Genomic DNA, 20,234 nt, shown 5'->3' with positions numbered 1-20,234 from the left:
CAGGGGCTCCAGCCACTGCAAACAAACTCTAGATGTGTGTGCCCCCTTGTGCATCTGGCTAACGTGGGTCCTGGGGAATCGAGCCTTGAACCAGGGTCCTTAGGCTTCACAGGCAAGCGCTTAACCGCTAATCCATCTCTCCAGCCCTAGATCTCATACTTGAGTGGACTTAAAAGGGCACAAAGCAAGATGATGACTATCTTGAGGGTCCGTGACTGAATCATCTGCATCACAGTTCTGGCAAGTACTAAGGAGAATTACGTGGGACCAAAGCGCCTCCCAGGACCTCCCAGGCCCAAAGGCTCTGACTGTTCCTAACAGATGCTGCTCAGCTCCTCATACACATCTCTGTCACTATGCACTCTGCCCTGCAGAACTCAGATGCTTCAGTGACTGAGGCAAAAAGCAGAGGAGTCACGCTGTCCCGCAAGGCAGTCCCAACAAAAGAGCTCTCTCCATCAGGTCTACAGTGTATGTCCACAGGGCTGTTTTCATTCCTGTCCTGACAAATGCACTCTCCAGAGCTCACCAGCGGTGAGCTGGGACACTGGTCTGCATTTAAGTCAGGGGATAGCTAGGACTGTTAGGAGACGTGGGCTCTGACATTTCCTCAGTTTCCAAAGAGAATGCCCATCTCAGCAGGCCTCCACTCTACACCATGCACACATTCAAGTAAAGAAAAACAAATTCTCTACCTCGGGAACAGTATTTGCTCACTGAGGAGGTAACCTTTACTTTGACCAAGAGATTTATTTTGATAGTGACACATGGACAGATAATGCGTATCTATGACTGCACTGTCAGCACCTGGGACCATGCCAAAGACAGTAAAGGACAAAGCCTACCTCCCCCTAGTTACATATTGATTCAATAAAACTCAACAAATAAGAATGCTGTAGTGCACACAGTGAGCAGAGCAAGGTACAGTGACTGCCCTTTCAGGACTCAAATAGGAGTGGGGCCCATGAGAGAGCACCGAGATATCTGCTGTCCCAGACAGGAGGGGCAGGCAATGTGGTCAGGGAGGCAGAAGGTGATACCATGAACAGGCGAAACCCCGTGGCTGAGACGTTACCAGTGTACCCCAGTATGGGCTGGGGAGTCTGAGGTTCTCAGAGAGTAGAAACACCTCCAAGCATCCCTTCAGAATCTGGGCTAGTCATGCCTCTCATGAATCTTCACAACTCTGAGTGCTGGTTACCTTCCTGTTTTGCAGATGACAAAAACAGGCCTGGCCTGATTTAGTGTCACACAGCCAGAAGTGACTCAGTCCAGAACTTTTCTTGCTAGGTTACACTCAAGACTCACCAACTCCTCAAAGTTGAAGTTAAAATAGCAATAAAATATCTTTGTGCCAGTTATTTTTCTCTGTGTCTGATCACTTATCAAACTGTTCTATGAAATCATGTATCAAGTTGCTAAGAAGCTGCTGGAACCTCTCCATGGTGCTTTGTGAATGCATCCAACAGAAAAGCATTCCTTTGGCTTCACATATTTTCTGCAACTGTAACTATCTTCTGAACAGTAGTGGAGGAGATACATCTGCTGGGTAATGATTTCAATAATTTGGCTAATTTCTAAAATGAGGTTGGAATGCTAACAGAATATACTAGGTCTCTCCTCAAAGGTAAAAGACACCCCAGAGAGTAATGACAGTGAGGGCAAGAGAAGGATGGTGGTGCTTCCACCAAGGTGGCCAGTGTCTGGTTTGGGGAAACACTTTTGCTTGCTTTAATGGGTGTGGGAGGGGCACATACTGGGAGTGATGCTCTGTAGCTTCAGAGGCTGAAAAATGAGCTCTGGCCTTCGTGCGTGTGTGTGTGTGTGTGTGTGTGTGTTTGCACGTGTACAGCATGTGTGAACACATCTTGTGGGTTCCTATCCTGGACTCTGACAACATGCTGGAAGTAGTCCCCCCAGGTCCCCAGCTCTGGAACCCAGGTCTCCTGCTGCCCCTGCCAGCTTCCCTTTAGTGCTTCTCTTGTGCCCAACCTGGCTGTCCTGAAGTCAGGAGTTCAACAGCAGGAGTGACAATTAATCTTGATTGTCAATTTGAAGGGATTCAGAACCGCTACTGAAACAAACTGGGCATGTCTATGACAGATTTTTAATTAGGTGAATTGAGGAGGCAAGACCCATCCTCTATGTGGGTGGCGATAAGGAACGCCGTGGGCTCAGGTCCTAGACTGACTGAAGCGGAGAACGCTAGCTGAGCATCAGCAGTCATCACTGGCTGCTTCCTGGCTGTGGACCCGGTGTGATCGGCTGCTCCAAGCTTCTGCTCTCAAGCCGGCCCGGCCATGACAGACTGGAACCTCAGACTGTGAGCCAGAAAAAACTCTCCTTTCCTTAAGTTGTACTTGTCAGGTATTTTGTCACTGCAGCAAGAAAGTGACGGACACAGCAGGCCTTCGGAGCTGCTCCCTTGGGCTTTACGCGGCTCTACTTGGACACAGCTGTCAGAAGCCTCTCTTTTCATGGCAGCCATGGAGTAGCCCCTGAAGGCACCTCTCACCAGCCCTGCTGGGAGGCAAGGCTGGGTGAGGTGCGAGAAGAGGAAGATGGCATCATGGCTTTGGAAACAAGCAGCTCCGGCCTCTTCCCTCGGGGCACACTCCCAAGCACCCAGGTACAGCTGCTGCCCTTTACTTTTTCACTGCTCTTGCTCAGTGCTGTTCCTGATGGGCAGGATTCACCACGGCAGCACTCATCCCAATGCAGGAACTACTCTGCTTCTGCCTGAAATGTCCAAAAAGACCCGGGAAAGCAAGATAGAACTCATCTCTCTCTCTGATACTGGCTTCTAAGTCCAAGACGGAGGGGCAGCTGAGCTGCACGGGCACATCTGTGAACCCTCACACATACTGGGTGTACTATTAACAGGAATGTTGCCAAGAACGAGCCCAGGAATGACAATAAAACTACTTAAAATGAAACCACACTTTTTTGCTCTAAGTGAAAAGAAATTTTCAAGTTCAAAGGAAAAAGTTTTAAAGCATCAGAATTGTATTCACATGTCAGATGCATCTGGTCCCTTGAGATGCATTTCCTGATACCTAAATAGCACTGAGGACTAGCTATGGTCCACTCTCCTGAGGTGCATCACCCCTGGTTTTGACTCCATGCTCTAAGGGAAGGAGGTTGTAGTTAATGCCATCCACTAAAGAACCAGTCCTGCAAACTGCTCGCTGGAGATTAGTCACCCAGCCTTGGCAGGAAGTGCTGTGGCTCCTGGGAGAGGGCTGCCAGGATGCCAAGCACAAAGCCCCCAAACATTATGTGAAAAACTTTATTCTCTGCTTCACTTTTCCTACTGAAGAATTATGGATTAAAAAAAAAACCACAAAAACAAAAACAAAAAACGCTGGGGTGCAGGAGAAATGGCTCTGAGGCTCAGTGTGCTTCCTGTGCAAGCATAAAGCCTTGAGGGGCCTGAAACTACCAGAGTTCAAGTCTCCAGATCCCAGGGAAAACCGCTGGGTGTGGACACAAGTGCCTATATCTCTAGTCCTGCTGGATGGCAGAGACCCCATGACACAGTAAAAAGAGGATCCGGCTCAAAAACAAGACCAGGTGGACGAGCGGCAGGACAGAGCAGGACATGCGACATTTCACTCTGGCCACCACCGCAAGAGTAACCTCTGCCGTAAGCACAGAGAGTGCTACAAAGGCACACACACATGCATCACACACACATGCACACATACACAAGCAAAAATTTAAAAAAAATTGGGCTGTGGAGATGGCTTAGTAGTTAAAGGCATTTGATTGCAAAGCATAGCATCCTGGGTTCAGTTCCCCAGCCACCCACATAAAACTGAATGAACATGTGTATGCAGCAGCAAGAGACCCTGGTCTGCCTATGCATGCAGGCACACATGCATGCATGCAAATAAATAATAAAAAATCTGTCTGTACTAGCCAAACCGGACATGTTGATACATGGCACATAGACAGCTTTGTTTTGTTCCTATGTCCCCCAGCGACCTCTCTCCTGTCTGGAGGACACACATACACAATGTCAATGACCTGCTGTCTGTCCAACCTAGTACTGCTTTCCATGACTTCCCAGGCCAAGGTCACTTCTGTGCCAGGCTAGGGAGGCAAGAAAGATAAGAACTTGAAAATGCCATCATAACTGAAACTATTCCTGGTAAGGGAAATGTGGACTATTTACATGTGAAGCTTCTGGATTATGTCTACATGGAATGCTCATTGAAGAATGCTTCAAATTAAAAGATGACTAAGGATTAAATGTTGACATTCTATATCAGCAGTTGGTACCACATGTCATCTTCCTTTGATGTGCAGCACGTAACTCACAAAATGACAAGCAATGGTGTTAGACAAAAGATGTGTTCCTAAAACTATTTCATTAAAAGTATACTGGTTTTGCCAGTAATTATATAGATCGTTATTAAGAAGTCACATTAAGAACCTGGCTCTATTCTTGTTCCCAGGAAGTTCATGATCATGAGATGGAGATTAAGAAGGAAATCCCATAATGCTCCTTTGGACTCCAGGAACTGGAACAAATGAAGTTGTACATCATCTACATCATGAACACATCACTCCTCACCAAATTGCCTATGATTTTAGCAGATACCTGCTAAGAACATCCGGATGTTTTATTAGGAATAAATGAGCACTTGAAATTAATATGGAGAAACAAACCAGCTACAGTAGCCAATAAAGTCTACAACAGAAAAGTAGATGATGAGCCGGGCGTGGTGGCGCACGCCTTTAATCCCAGCACTCGGGAGGCAGAGGTGGGAGGATCACCGTGAGTTCGAGGCTACCCTGAGACGCCATAGTGAATTCCAGGTCAGTCTGGGCCAGAGTGAGACCCTACCTCGAAAAACCAAAAAAGAAAAAAAGAAAAGAAAAGTAGGTGACGATCGGGCTTCTGCGTGAGAGTGAAAATACTTAGTGGCAGAGGCCAGTAAGAAAGGAAGGTGAGAGGCTGTCCTTGCAGTGCTCTGCCGCCCACAGCAGAGCACACCGTAGCCTGCAGACTGCTCACAGCGAATGTTCAGGGTCTCTAAATTTGCCTCATCTCTTCTGGGAAACTTAGAAAAGAAAGGCAGGATGTGAGTAAACACTCTCAAGATGGATTGTTCAATAAAATGTTAGGCCAAGAACTACTGCATGGTGTTGCAGATCTAGAATGCCAGCACCTAGGGATTTTAGAAAAGCCTACCGACGCAAGAATAATATTGAGGGCGCACTGCATCTCATACCAATGTCAATTCCAAAAGGATTAAACCTTTCAAAATAAAAATAAAATTAGCTGGGTGTGGTGGCGCACGCCTTTAATCCCAGCACTTGGGAGGCAGAGATAGGATCACGGAGAGTCCAAGGCCACCCTGAGACTACATAGTGAATTCCAGGTCAGCCTGAACTAGGGTGAGACCCTACCTTGAGAAAACAAAATAAATAAATAATTACTCATGTGCTAGGAGAAATTTCAGGTTTTTTAAATAGCCCTTTAGTGAAGTGAGAGTAGGCCGTTGGGTTGACTGGGCCCCTGAAAGTAAAAAAGGCACTTGCTAGACATCAAAAATGATCTGATTTCTTTTCTCTTGTCTAGTTCCCTAGATCTGCTGTTCTACAAACAACCAGGACCCCTCTTGGGAGAGAGGTCTTTCCCAGAAAACACTGTGGTTGGTTAAGTTTAGCCCTTGGAACTTGGTGTCAGGGCTAGTTTCTTCCTGAGACAGACCCCTAGCCCTAACCAACCAACTGTCCCTCTGGTTCATCTGACCCAGAAAGCAGGGCCCACCACCATAAAGTTATAAAAACATTCGCGAGGGGAGGGCACACTCTCTGAGCTGCCTGATCACTTGGGAAATCCAGCTGTCGGCGAGTTTCCCCTTGGCTCAGCCCGTGACCCCCCCACCCAAGCCCTTACTCTCCACGTGGGCTCCTCTAGCTCCCCATATGACAAGAGCTCTGTAAACTTTCTTCACTTTCTTTTCTTTTCATGGTTTTCCCAGGCCCTTCACGTGGGACTTTTAGCCATGTGGGTGCCTTTTCCTTGGCTCTGTACTTTCCTAAATAAATATAATAATTTAATAGCTACCCTTCTCAATCTAATTTTGTTCAATTCTTTGATTAAAATTAGAAACGAACCTAGGGTTTGGGGTTCAAGGACTTTCCTGAACCCTGAGCACTCCATTACAGAAGGGTTCCTCTCTTAGATAGAATTCTTTCCTAAGGAAAGCAGCAACCCCACAAGCACAAAAGAAATGGCTAAAAATTTGACTACGCACACATTCAAAAAATGTCTACCATGGGCAAAGTCAAAGGCAAATGACAAACCAGGAACAAATATCTGCAATTCCTATCACAAAGGGATCACTTCCCCAGTCCATATGGAGCTCTTTCAAATGATCAGAAAGGCCAATGACCATGAAGTGAATGGCCGGAGGCTGACAGCAAGCAGGTGGTTATCAAAAAAAGAATGAAACTAGTTCTTAACTGTGTAAGAAACGCATCAAAGGAATACAAATTAAAACCACAGTGAGAAAATACTTTTTACCAGTCAGCCTGGCTACAACAAGAAGGAGAACAGTCAGCTGGTTTGGGGACACAGGCGTTCTCATACAGTGCTGGTGGAAGGGGCCTGAAGACAAGGGCCAGCAAATGTACATTCCCTTTGACCCAACAATTTCATTTCTAGGCGGCTGTCTGACACTGACATGTGTGAATACAAAATGATTCACTGCAACACTGGGAAAGAAAATACTGCAAATAAAACCTGCACGTAGGACACTGCTTAGAGAATTGTTTCTGGACTCCTAAGCAACTTAAGACACAAACGTTGGAAATTCCTCTTAGATTAGGAAATATCTCCAGAGGATTTTAAGTAAAGAAAAAACAGCATGATGGTGTGGATCTGTAATCCCAGTACCCGGGGATTACAGAAAAGCCTGCTGAAGCACAAACAATGCAGAGGGAGCTCTGGGGAGACGCCTGAGCAGAGAGAGCCTTGAGCAGAAATGCACACCGACGGGCAGGACGCAGCTGTCCTGCAGCTTCCAGTGGGGCTGGAAGAAGCTACTGTTGACGGCTCTGGGTCAGCCCTCTCCCAAAGCACGTGAGCATAAAACATTTCCTCAAATGATCAACAACTCGACCTTTGTGAAACACCCTCAGAGGTAGTTGAGACACCAAATCTTCAGTCTGTTCACATTGTGAGAACACCCACAAAACCATACAGATGACCACATTCTAGGAAGTTCTGCTAAAGCAAAGTCTATCTCTCTTGACACATGAAAGACAAACACAGAGGTCTGTGGTTGGTGTTTCTTACACTTGTCTGGAGGGCTGTGGCCGCAGCTGCAGGCTAGCTGACAGGTCCTGTTTAGCTAAGCCTGTCCCTCAGTTTTCTCCAGACTGTCTTTAGGATGGATACTATTTGGATAGTGGATTTCCTGGACTGGCCCTAGAATTTTGCTGTTGTATTTTCCACTATTTCCGTTTTTTTTGTTTGTTTGATTTTTTGAGGTAAGGTCTCACTCCAGCTCAGGCTGACCTGGAAGTCACTATGGAGTCTCAGGGTGGCCTCGAACTCACGGCAATCCTTCTACCTCTGCCTCCTGAGTGCTGGGATTAAAGGTATGCGCCACCTCGCCTGGCTTCTGTTGTTTTTTGATTCTATCTGCAAGAGATCCTCAATTTAACTTTCCAATGCATTTTTTTAAAGCTCTCTTCTGATCTTCCAGTTTTATAGTCTTCTGTTCTTGCCTCACACATACACATCTTGTTTTCTCTGAGTATGTGCCCTGCAGCTTTATCTAAGTTTGCTGTGTTTCCTTCACACCATTTCTTCTGCTTGCAGCCCTGGCGTATCTCGCCGGCAAGGCCGTCCTCTGGCTTCCGCCTGCTCTCCTTGTGAGCCGCGGTGTGCACAGCCTGTACCGTGCTGTCTGTCTACACAGGCAGGCCTCTCGATCTTGGGGTTGAGAGGGTCCCCAGATAACAGTATCCCTGGGACTTTTCTCCTGGACGGTCAGATTTCCTCTAAGAGGCACTATTTTGCTTCTCTGGAACCTGGCTGCGGCTCGTGATTCCAGGCCTGCTAACTCCACTTCCAAGCTCAAGCTACTGTCTCCTGCAGGGCAGTCATCTGCTGTGTGAAAGGGGAGCTTTCTAGAATCTTCACGTTTGCATGCTCAAAGGTTCTGGATGCCTCTAACATCTGAGCCTCTCAAACAGTCTGGCTCTCTTGGGACCCCCTTCCTGTGCAGCTTGGGGACTCAGCTTTCTCTGGCCTTTCAAGTCATTTCCAGTTGACCATTTGTTTTGCACTCATGTGTTCCCGCTGCCTCTCCCATTCTGTATGTTTTCATGAATGAGTCCCTTTTAACTTTATTATCATTTTGGGGGAGGATTTAGGAAGAGAAACATGCATTTAATCTGCCACTTTTGTTTCGTGTGTGTGTGTAAGGGCAGGCACACACGTGCCACAGTATACGTGTGGAGGTAAGAGGACAACTTCAGTATCAACCTGCCTTCACCTTGTTGAGGCAGGATCTCTCTTTGTTTACCATTGCAAATGCACCAGGCTAGCTAGCCCCAGAGGCTCTAGGCAATTCTCCTGCCTCCACTCCATGTCTCACCATAAACAAGCTGAGATTAGTTGCTGGTGTTACAGTATCTGCCTTTATGTGGGTTCTGGGGATCTGAACCCGGATGCTCACATGTGTACTGTGGGTACTTTGTTCAGCGAGAGATTTCCGCCAACCTGGCTCTTTTCATCAAGGCTTTATGCTTCTGGGTTTTTTGTTTTTTTTTTAATTTTTTATTTATTTATTTGAGAGCGACAGACACAGAGAGAAAGACAGATAGAGGGAGAGAGAGAGAATGGGCGCGCCAGGGCTTCCAGCCTCTGCAAACGAATTCCAGACGCGTGCGCCCCCTTGTGCATCTGGCTAACGTGGGACCTGGGGAACCGAGCCTCGAACCGGGGTCCTTAGGCTTCACAGGCAAGCGTTTAACCGCTAAGCCATCTCTCCAGCCCAACTTCTGGGTTTTTTTTTTTCTTACTTTTTTTAAAAAATTTATGAGAGACAGAAAGAGAGAGAAAGAGAGGGAGAGAGAAAACTGGCATGCCAAGGCCTCAGTCACTGAAAACGAACTCTAGATACACGTGTCATCTTGTGCGTCTGGCTTATGTGAGTTCTGGGGAGTCGAACCTGGGTCCTTAGGCTTCACAGGTAAGCACCTTAACTGCTAAGTCATCTCTCCAGCTCTGTGTTTCACTTTTTGTTTAAATTATTTCTTTGAGTTAACTCCATGGTAATAGCATCACCACTTTATTCATAATCTATGCATCCATGCAATAAGCATTTATTTATCACCTTTTGTGTGCTTGGCCTTACACTGGGTCGTGAGGACATATGTGATAAGAAGAATAAAGGGCTCATGAGGTCAGAGAACTGGGATCAAATCTCAGTTCTGACAGTGCTGGGACTGGAAAATTCACCTTGTTGGAGGGTGGAGATAGGACAGTAAGTAGTAACAACACTTATTTTGGAGAGTAAATGAAAGAATAATATGGGAATTATTGAATACACTGTTGTTAATAGTAAGTTACTTTGCAATTTACCAAAGGATATAGATTAATATGTCATTTCAATACAAGGGAATGTAAATTCTCAGGTGTGTCCAACCTTTTGACATTGTAGCACATTGTTATCTACAGAGTTTATGCTCAAGAATAGTACAATTGAATTACAAAAAAAGTCATGAAAAAAATTTCATAAGGGGGCTGGAGAGATAGCTCAGTGGTTAAGGAATGTGCTTGCAAAGCCTAAAGGCCCAGGTTTGATTCTCCTGCACTCATGAGGAACCAGATGTATAAGGTGATACATGTGTCTGGAGTTCATTGCAGTGGCTAGAGGCCTGGGTGTGTCCATTTTCTTTCTGTCTCTCTCTCTGCTTGCAAATAAAATTTTAAAAATCTCATAATGGCCAGGCTTGGTGGCACACGCCTTTAATGCCAGCCCTTGGGAGGCACAGGTAGGAGGATTGCTGTGAGTTCAAGGCCACCCTGAGACTACACAGTGATTTCCAGGTCAGCCTGAGCTAGAGTGATACCCTACCCCGGAAAAAAAAAAAAAAAAAGAAAATCTCATAATGTTTTAAGTAAACTTATAATTTCGTGTTGGGCTGCCCATAGCTGCATGTGGCCTGCAGGCTGCGGGTTGGACCTACCTGACTATAAGACCACACAGGAGAGAACCACCCACTCTGAGTATGGAGAAGGGCATCCAAGTGTCTGTGTTCTCTTAATAAGGAGGCGCTGTGAAGGTCATAAGTGCATTCTAGGTAGGAGGTGCATATAACAGAGAGAACATGTTTGGGTCAGGAACATGGAGGGATCTGGGGGGTCTAGCACATAGCCATGTGGGGAAGGAGGAGCAGGTCCAAGGCTAGACCACAGTCCAGGCAGTGAGGAGCCACTGAGGTCTGAAGCAGGGCTGTGCTGTGATTGGCTATGATAGAACAGCAGCCTGTGGGAGATAAGAGAGGTGAGGCGACTGGTCACTCCAAGTGAAAGCGGATGAGGCCTTGTGTTAAGGCACAGACAATGGACTGGTGAGGTGACAGACGAAGGGCAGACAAGGAGGTTCTACTTATAGGCACTGGTGTCTGGGGCTATCATGCTCCCCACTTTAGCAGATAAGTGTGTATTTACTTCTTCTGAAGATATTCATGGCCAAGAACATTTCTTTAATGAAAAGGGAAAGGAAATGGTTCACTTCAGGAAAGCAGCCTTAGAGAGCTGTGTGTGTATAGGGTGTGGGGTGGGGGGAAAAACAACCATATCCCCTATCTTGTTTTGGTGGTAACTACAGGAACACATGTGATATTTATCAGTTGGGACCTAGTGGGACTTCAGTTATCAGATCCCTGTTCTTATTGACATAAACATGTAGCACAAGCAAGAAATAAATGTAGTTGTTAAGACTCTGAGACTCAGGGGTATTTATTACAGCATAAACTAACCTATCTTGACGGATACACTGTCTGATTTAATAATGACAATACTTTCAGATTTTCCTGAGTTTCAAACAATACTTTAGCTTTTAACTCTTCATCATTTGGTATTTACTACTCATATTTCTTCTTGCAGAGATTATCTAGACATCTTCTTTATCTATTGATCCATACCAGTGTTGTTGACAATTTAAATGCACTCAAACAACCTTAGCGTATGAGGTCTTTTATCATGTGTACGACTGAGCCAGCTAATAAATATCAACATGACTATAACGACAATGACAGTAGCTGTGATGTTTCTATGTGTAGGCATCCTGTAAATCACTCACATGCTATCTCTTTTTCTCCCATACTTATCTATAAAATAACTACAATTATTCTGATTCACAAATAAGGAAATGAAGAGTCTGCAAGGGGAAGTAACCCAGCCAGCGGGGAACGGAGATGGTACAAGAGAGTGTCACGGGACGCCTCAGGTACGAGAGCTCCAAGCCGCATCCCTTGCTAACGTCCTCTCTACGGGAACAGTGAGCGGACCTGCTCAGTCTTGTGGGTCTTGTCTAATTTAGCTCTCTTCTCTAGTTTTCATTTCTTTCCTTCCTTTCTCGGATTCTCTAGCTTCTTCAGTTTTCTTTTTTTCTTCTTTTTTTCTGACCTTTCTACCAAAATCATATCATCAAACACCTGATTCCTTCTAGCCAAGGTCAGTGGGCTTTGCTCAGATTGTATCCCTCCTGACTTTTTGGGGTTTCTAGTGCCTTCTTTATAGCTTTCCTTCTGTGGCTTTCATGATACTTAAGGTTCTTGTCTCACCTCTTATTGCCTGCATGTGGCTCCTTGGCAGCCTCTTCCTCCCGCCCAGCTTACGGTCTGCCTCAGCTTGCAGGCCTCAGCATCGCTCAGCCCCGCGTCACGTCCTTCCAGCTCCCCTAACGTGCAGCTGACCTGGAGTCCTGGAATCCGCGTGTCTGCCTGAGTCCATTCTAAGTTCTTACCATCACATTTGCTCTTATTCATATGCAAATTCCACAGACAAGCCCTCAAATAAGCAGCTTTCCCTCCTTCAGAAAGCAGCTTCTCCATGTGCCCTCTCTTTTTGCCAGTGACTTTATTCTTTCTCAACTGCTCTGTAACCTTGGCATTCTCAGTGAGTCAGCTCTTTCCTCCACTGCCCAAGGCCATCCCATTATCCACCAACACACCAGTCCTACCTTAGTGTTTGCCTCCTCCTTCCCTTTCCTGTCACCACTAGGAACAAGTCCAAACTCTTTTCTGGAAAAGTAAGACTCATGAGATCTGATCTCTTTTCTTCCCCTATAGACATGGGACTCAGTTATGCAGTCAGGTAGCTCTGGTCACCAAATCATACATAAAGACTTGACAGGTTGTCAGGAAGCAATGGTAGAAATAAGACAGTATGATAAAAAAAATTAATGATAATAAACAAAATCAAAGGGCAGAATAGATAGTGGGTTCAAATGCTGAATAAATAGCTCTACGATCATCTCTAGGAATTACAAGAGACAGCCAAAGCCTGCCCAGATGAAGAACCACAGAATGTGGGCATAGGGCATGAACGTTTGTGCAGTTGGGGCAGGAACAGTCACTTTAATATCCTGGTCCTGGATGAAAGGCCCACACAGTAGGGTAAATGGGGATGGGTAAAAAATGTCAGTCTAGAAGACAAGCTAGTTTTCTGCCAGAGTGTGTCTCATATGGGTCCACTGAGTGTGTCCTTACTGACCTCAGTGCCCTAGCCGAAGCCAAGTGATCTTTCAGAATTGCATAGTGCCTTCTTCATCCAGGTTTCCACGGTGCTATCTACCCCTTTTTCTCTAAACTCCTCTCATCCTGACAGCTGATCACATGTTCCTCCCCAAACCAGCTATAAGCCTCAGTGCGCTGACTCTATGCGCAGGAGCAGCTGTGTGGAGCACAGAATTTTAAGTGTCTTTGTTCTTAAGCTTCTTAGAAGACAGCTGGTAGCTCATATCTGTAATTCCTTGGAATGCTGAGATAGGATGATTTTCACAAGTTCAAGGCCAGCCTGGGCTACACAGTGAGTTCCGGGCCATCCTGAGCTATAATATGAGATCCTGTCATAAATAAAAAGACAGTAGGAGGTAAGGAGAAAGACACAAGTAAAGATTTACTGCTTGCATCCCTGTGACAAGGGAAGGGCTCAGAAGAGAGACAGAAAACGAGTAAAAGGTAGAAGAGACTAGAGGAGCTAGTGATGGAGAAGGGTGGAGGATGGCGGGGAGAGAGAAGGGGAAAGGGGGGAAGGACTCTGACGTACAGCAAAGATGGAAATGAGAAGAGAGTTTGTGAGTGCATACAGAAAGAGGTGAGAGTAATATGGGGTGAACAGACTGGAAGAGTAGATTGCTACATATTACTTATAGATTATAAAGATATTTATTTATTCACAGAGAAAAATATTCCTTTATTCAAAACCAGGAAAGGAAAAGCCTCTACTATTATGGTTTAATAATTTCAAATTTAATGACCAGGTATGGTGGCAAACGCGTTTAATCTCAGCACTTGGGAGGCAGAGGCAGGAGGATTGCCATGAGTTCAAGGACACCCTGAGATTGCATAGTGAATTCCAGGTCAGCCGGGGCTAAAATGAGACCCTAACTCGAAAAACAAACTAACAAACAAACAAAACTGATGGAGTCTCTCAGTTCTTATCTGTATGGCATGGCTGTTCACATCACTGTCAAAGCTTATGGGGTTCAGCTGAACACAACAGTTCAGCATCTTGTGGAAGGACCATCTAGTGTACGGGAAAGTCAAGTGGGCTGTGGCAATGGAGTGAATGCTCCTGCAAAGATGGAAAAATATAGAACCTGCTGCTTCTCACAAACCTCTCCTTTCCTAGGTGGCCACAGATGGTTCTGAGTCAGCCACTGACCTTGGGTGAGGCTCCCCAAATGTTTCAGATTACATATTTTCTAAATGGTGTTAAGTAGCCTGGTGTGACAGCATGTGACCATGAGAACCCAGGGACCTCACGCTATGATTAGAAACTGACCCTGGGTGGATATTTAGCATGCTTCACGAGCTGTCATGTGGCTGACTCACTTCCAATTCCACGGCTCATGGTGACACTGTGAGCTGCTCCAGGTGGCACATAGTCCCTGACAAGGACACTTCTCAACCTGGTAATAAATCTGATGATAAAAAGAACTAGAGCTTCCCAAACTTTTGTAGAGGGATGGCTTTCCCTACAAACCCAGGAAAACGCTTTGAGTAACTACAACGTGCTATTAGGTTCTGATTCCAAAGCCAGTCCCCGCAAAACTTCAATTGTAAGACAGCTATTCTTGATGCTTCTGAAGGCAACCAGGGGCCAAAGCCAGGCACTTCACTCTTCGTGGCTTCAGACCAATGCTTAGTCTCTTTGCCATGGCTGGCATGCTGCTAGGGAATTTAGAAATTATACTCACTTAACTTTAGAGAATATGTTCAAACTCAGTTGGTGGTCCTAACTATACCTTATCAATCAATGACACAGTTTGTAGCATAAGGTATATTATCGATTATAATGAAGGGAGATGTGTTGAGAGGCAGCCAGAGAAAAAGAATAGCTAAAGATCAAAACTAGTAAGTTCATGGGATCAATAAAACATGAGATGCTCATAAGAGATGGTTTATATTAAGAAATTTTAGATTTTCTAGCAAGTAGGGTCTATTTTCTGTTCTGAGACATTGGAGCAATTTTCAGGTAACTACCCACTGAAAGGGAAAACAAAAGTAGATGCGACCTCAGACAAGACTTGTAAAGTAAATGAAGTTTAAGGATTGCTAGAAGTTAAGGATGAGCGGTAAACCAAGTTGGGTGCTGGCACTTGGTCTGGGAAAGATTGGGACACAAAAGTAACTCAGCAACAGGACTTACAGTAAGGAGCCAAGACCCGTTTGCCATCTGTATGTACTGGGTTTGATAGTGGGTGGTGGAATTAGTTGTAGCATATGCTTTGTTTTTTTTAAAGTTTTTTAGATCATGTAACCTAGGAACTCAAGCTAGCTTTGAACTTGCTATGTAGCCAAGGATGACATTGAACTCTTGATCCCCCCGACCTCTGCCTTCAAGAGCTGAGATTGTAGGTGCGTGCCACCAAACTGCCTCTCTTTTGCATTCTGGAAGTACAGTAGTGTTGCCCATCAGGCTTGGTGAACAGGACAGCCAGTATGAAAGGCATACATTTTGATTGCTGGGAGTGGCTGCTCTAGTCTGCATGGCTCATCTTCCACCCGAACTAATGAAGAGAATCTCGCATGCTTTTGGATTCTGAAGCTTTCTTTTTGAAGTTCTTTCAGAGTTCAACAAGAAGCTATAATCTAGCCGGACATGGTGGTGCACACCTCTAATCCCAGCACTAGGGAGGAAGAGGTAGGAGGATCCAGTGAATTCTATAGCAGACTTGGGTTCTTGTTTTGATTCAATACAAGATACCTCAAAGATGGAAAGATGCCCCTTTGCTGTCAAAGGCAGCCCATCTGTTCAATAAATACCTGCTAGGGCACAGAGAGGGCAGGAGGCCAATATCCATGAGTTAAATAAGTATGTCCAAATGCCCATCTACTTACAGTAACCCTCACCTTGTGACAGAAGACGACAATGAGAAATAGTGGAAGTGGTGACCAGGCCACTTGCTTGCCTGAGACTTCCTCATGGTCAACAGAGAAAGCCCATGTCCCAGGAAACCTGTCAGTCCTAGGTAAACTGAGACATGTGGTCAGTCTTGTAAGAGAAGACTATTACCTCAGGGTCAGTAATCCTGTGGGCTTTTTTTTTTTTTTTTTCCTGGAAATTGTGTAAAAAGTTTTAAGATGAAGTCACTGGAACCTGTGACCTCACGTGAGGCTGTCTGTCCATATTCAGTCTCACCCGGAGAGAATTCTGAGGGCTTCAGCTTTCCAGACCTGCAGGTGCTGTGGAGGCGGGAATGCTGGAACGTCATGGACCCGCAAATCAAGAACTTACAGCATCTAAGGAAATACCTGAACAGCTCCTAGAATGGGTAAAATCAGGTATCTAGGCAATTAGGAGTTAATCCTTCAAAAAGGACAACACTTTAGTGCTGAGCCAGAAGGGAAGGATTTAAGTCTGGTCTGGAATGTGGGTGAACGAGAGGAAAGTAGAATTTAAGCTCAAGATAATGAAATTCTTTCCAGCTTCAGCTCCCTCTAACAAGCTGTGTTGGTTCCAGAACTTTTCCTGGGCTGGGGCTGGCCTAGGGTGGAAGCCTGCCTGAGGGAATGTGTGAACGTGCATCTGCTAACTGTCCATGTCAACGGCTTTGGCATGGGCATTGGCACTGCCACTGCAAATAAGCGGCTTTATAAAAAGAAGGCAGGGCGAAGGCTACCGGAGAGTGGGCGCTCATACACGGAGTCTGCGCTCTTCAGACCTCCATGTGGGTTCTACACTCAAGAGAGCTCTGAACCAGCACCTTTTGTGTGTGTGAGGGGAAGAAGGGGAGCAGTACACGCCTAATAATTTAAAACTTTCTTAACTCACTAGGAAAAAGTAGCTTATCTTACACATCTGTGACAAACAGAGCATGCGTTCATATGGAACCTGGCTTTTTTTTTTTTGGGGGGGGGCGGGTAGTATTTTCTAGCACAAGCCAGAAAACCTACTAGACAAATTCTAAAAGAGCTGTAACACTTAGAACCTGGCTTTAAAAAAAAAAAAATCTTTTATTTTTATTTATTTATTTATGAGAGAGAGAAAAAAAATGGGCACACTAGGACCACTGCAAATGAACTCCAGATGCATATGCCACCATGTGCATCTGGCTCATGTGGGTTCTAGGGAATAGAACCTCACAGGCAAGTACCTTAATAAGCCATTTCTCCAGCCTGAACCTGGCCATTAATATGTCAGATAAAAGAAAATGGTGATTTACTATTAGAAAGTAAATATGTAAGGCTGGAGAGATAGCTTAGTGATTAAGGCACTTGCTTGCAAAGCCAAAGGACCCAGGTTCCCCAGGACCCATGTAAGCCAGATGCACAAGGGGGCTCATGTATCTGGAGTTCATTTGCAGTGGCTAGAGGCCCTGGCATGCCCATTCTCTCTTTTTGCCTCTCACTCTCTCAAATAAATAAATAAAATATTTCTTAAACATTAAAAAAAAGAACAACTAAGAAAATTCTTTAAAAAAAGAAAGTAAATATGCAGGACTGAGATAGAAAAGGAATTAGTATTTTGGGGAAGAAAAATTAAAAGCAGATTTGCTCTGCTTTGACAGGAACAGTTAGGAAGCACATAAGCCAGACACGGTGGCTCATAATTGTAGTCCCAACACTCAGAAGGCTGAGGCAGGAGAATGGGGAGATAGAAGTCAGTGTGGGCAACTTAACTAAGGTTCTGTTTCAAAACAGAACAGAGTCGGAGAGATGGCTCAGTGGATTAAGTGCTTGCTGTACAAGCCTGACAACCTGAGCTTGGGTCTGCAGATTCCACATGAAGCCAGACACACGGTGTGAGTGAGTATCCATGATCCCAGTGTGCCTACAGAGAGAAGGGAGGTGGAGCCAGGAGAATCCTGAACCTTGTAAGCTGGCTGGCTTGTTAAGTGTAGTGTAAATCAAGAGAGACTCTCCTCAAAAATAAGATGAAAGGTGAGGACCAACACTTGAGGCTGTGCCGGGGTCCAGCCCTGGCTTGAAGGAGGGTCCCCAAAAAGAGGTGTGAAAGGGAGCAGCGAAGTAACGACTCGAAGTCAAGTTCTGGTGTAAGCTGACAGGCTAATGCTGAAGGCAGATGAGCTTTTCTATCTTTTTCTCTCTGCCTCCTTTTCTGTTTCTATTTTTTTTTATTTTTCTCTTTCTATTTTTCTATTTTTTTCTTTTTCTATTTTTTTGTCTTTTTTTCCTGTTTTCTGTTTTTCCCTGTTTCTATACTTCCATATTTCTATATTTCTCTGCTTCTCTGCTGCCACAGCTCTTAGTCTTTTATTTTCTGATCACGTCATGCAAGAACAAACTTCAAGAAAGGTACAATTTCACAGAATTCATAGAAACTTTTTGTTATTCCTTATCATCAAACAATCCCACAATTATTCACCTCAAGTAAAGTCGTCAGGCCCCTGTAATGATTAATAACTGTTTTCATGTTTTCCCCATGTATGTGCGGTCAAGCACTTGTGATTTCCTGGACTTCTACTTTCAATTACTCTATTAAAGGTGAGAGGTAAAACAACCACAAATGGGGCTTCCCATCATTAATCACTGATCCAGCAGATCCATTTATCCTTTAATTATTTATTTTGAATTTTCCTTTTCATGTCCCTCCAATACTTAGACTTTGGTCCCCCCAATTGAACCATTTCTGACTTCGGTTGTTTTTCTGTAGTAAAGAGTCAATTGCAATTGCCACCATTTAGAAAAATTAGTCATATAACAATGTTTACATTGTTCTAGGAGGTTCATTGTTTCCTCCTAAGTTTACTGTACTCCATGCCTGACTTTCTTTAAGGCCTTTAAAGAAAACAATTATCTTTGACCCATTTTCTTGTTTTTCCAATTCTATGCCAGAGCCTCTTTCAGATATATTGACCAACACTTTACTGACACCAATTTTTACTGGAAAAGTAAACTTAGAGATTGGGACACCAAGTGAAAGACAGAGAAAAACAAACATTATACAGAAAACCACATATTTCTGTAGCATAGAGAGCCAAAGATTTTTCTATAGAGGGGCCACATTGGACTTCAAGGAAGAGACAGCTGGGCTGGAACTGCGTCAAGCAGCTCTTCAGCGCTCGATTCCTCGTGATCCTGAAATGGCATGCTTGCCGTCTTTGGCAAGGCTGTCCTCTGACCTCCATATGTGTGCTGTTGCACATGTGCACCCATAGTCACCCACAGTGCACATATATACACAAATATATGTATTATTTATTTACTTGAAAGAGAGACAGAATGGGTGAGCCAGGGCCTCCAGCCACTGCAGACAAACTCCAGATGCATGTGCCACCTTGTGCATCTGGCTTATGTGGGTCCCAGAGAGTCGAACCAGGATCCTTTGGCTTTGTAGGCAAATGCCTTAACCACTAAGCCGTCTCCCCAGCCCCCACAAGTACATATTTTTATTAAAAAAAAAAACTTTTAAAATGAGAGAAAGAGGCAGAGAGGGGGCGGAGGGAGAGGGTGGGCACATCAGGGCTTCCAGCCACTGCAAATCAACTCCAGATGCATGTGCCACCTTGTGCATCTGGCTTACATGGGTCCTGGGGAATCAAACGTGGGTCCTTTGGTTTTTCAGGCAAGCACCTCAACCACTAAGCCATCTCTCCAGCCCAATACATGCAATTTTTAAAAGAGAATCACAATTATGAGGACACCAATTTCTTTAAAATGCCTATATGGGCTGGGGGGATGGTTTAGTGGTTAAGGTGCTTGCCTGCGAAGCCAAAGGACCTGTGTTCAACTCTCTGAGTCCCACGTAAGCCAGATACAAAGTGACACAAGTATGCAAGGTATACTAGGTGGCACACATGTCTCGAGTTCAATTATAGTGGCAGGAGGCCCTGGCACGCCAATTCTCTCTCTCTCCTATTTTCGCTCTCTCACGTTAAAATAAAAGGCCAGTCTGTTGGGCTTGCCCAAAAAGAAAAGTCTACAGTAAATTCCATCATAAGGTGTTTTTTTAAATGACCTTTTATGAGGCTGGAGGGGAGTCTCAGCAGTTAAGAACACTTGCTTCCAAAGTCTGACAGTCCAGGCATAAGTCCCCAGTACTCATGTAAAGCTAAATGCACAAAATGGCACTTGCATCTGGAATTTGTCCTGACATACCCATACTTATCTCTCTCTCCTCATAAATAAATAAATACAAGTTAAAAAAAGTCAAACCTTAAAAAAATGACTTTTTAACCCCTCCATACCTGGCACATGCCTTTGGTCCCAGCTGAGGTTGGAGGATTGCCATGAGTTAGAGGCCAGCCTGAGCTAGAGACCCTGCCTTGAAAACCAAACAACCTCCCACGCTCAAAGAGCTGAGTCTCAAAGTAGATTCTTAAATGTTCGTGAACTCAGACAACTGGATGACTGTGACAAGAAAGTGAAACTATGAGCTAACAACGGTCAGAACATTTAGTAAGATTCCTGTTTGGGGCCTGGACTCTGAGAAGTCGGGAAAACCACACACGGGGACTGCATCGTGATTTACAGAAGGGCCATGGGCTTTCTGCAATTCTCTTCTG

The 20,234-nt window shown here is 44.9% G+C and overlaps 1 protein-coding gene and 1 pseudogene across 1 annotated transcript in view; both read right to left on the bottom strand.

Moving 5' to 3' along the window:
• Abhd2 (abhydrolase domain containing 2, acylglycerol lipase) overlaps positions 1-20,234 on the bottom strand; it is a 112,710-nt gene that overhangs the window by 52,795 nt on the left and 39,681 nt on the right. The window lies entirely within an intron of this gene.
• On the bottom strand, positions 16,626-16,692 carry LOC123459762 (annotated as a pseudogene).

Source organism: Jaculus jaculus, chromosome 3 (genome assembly GCF_020740685.1).
Source record: "Jaculus jaculus isolate mJacJac1 chromosome 3, mJacJac1.mat.Y.cur, whole genome shotgun sequence".
NCBI classification, from domain to species: Eukaryota; Metazoa; Chordata; class Mammalia; order Rodentia; family Dipodidae; genus Jaculus; species Jaculus jaculus.
This window is presented reverse-complemented; position numbering and strand designations above follow the sequence as displayed.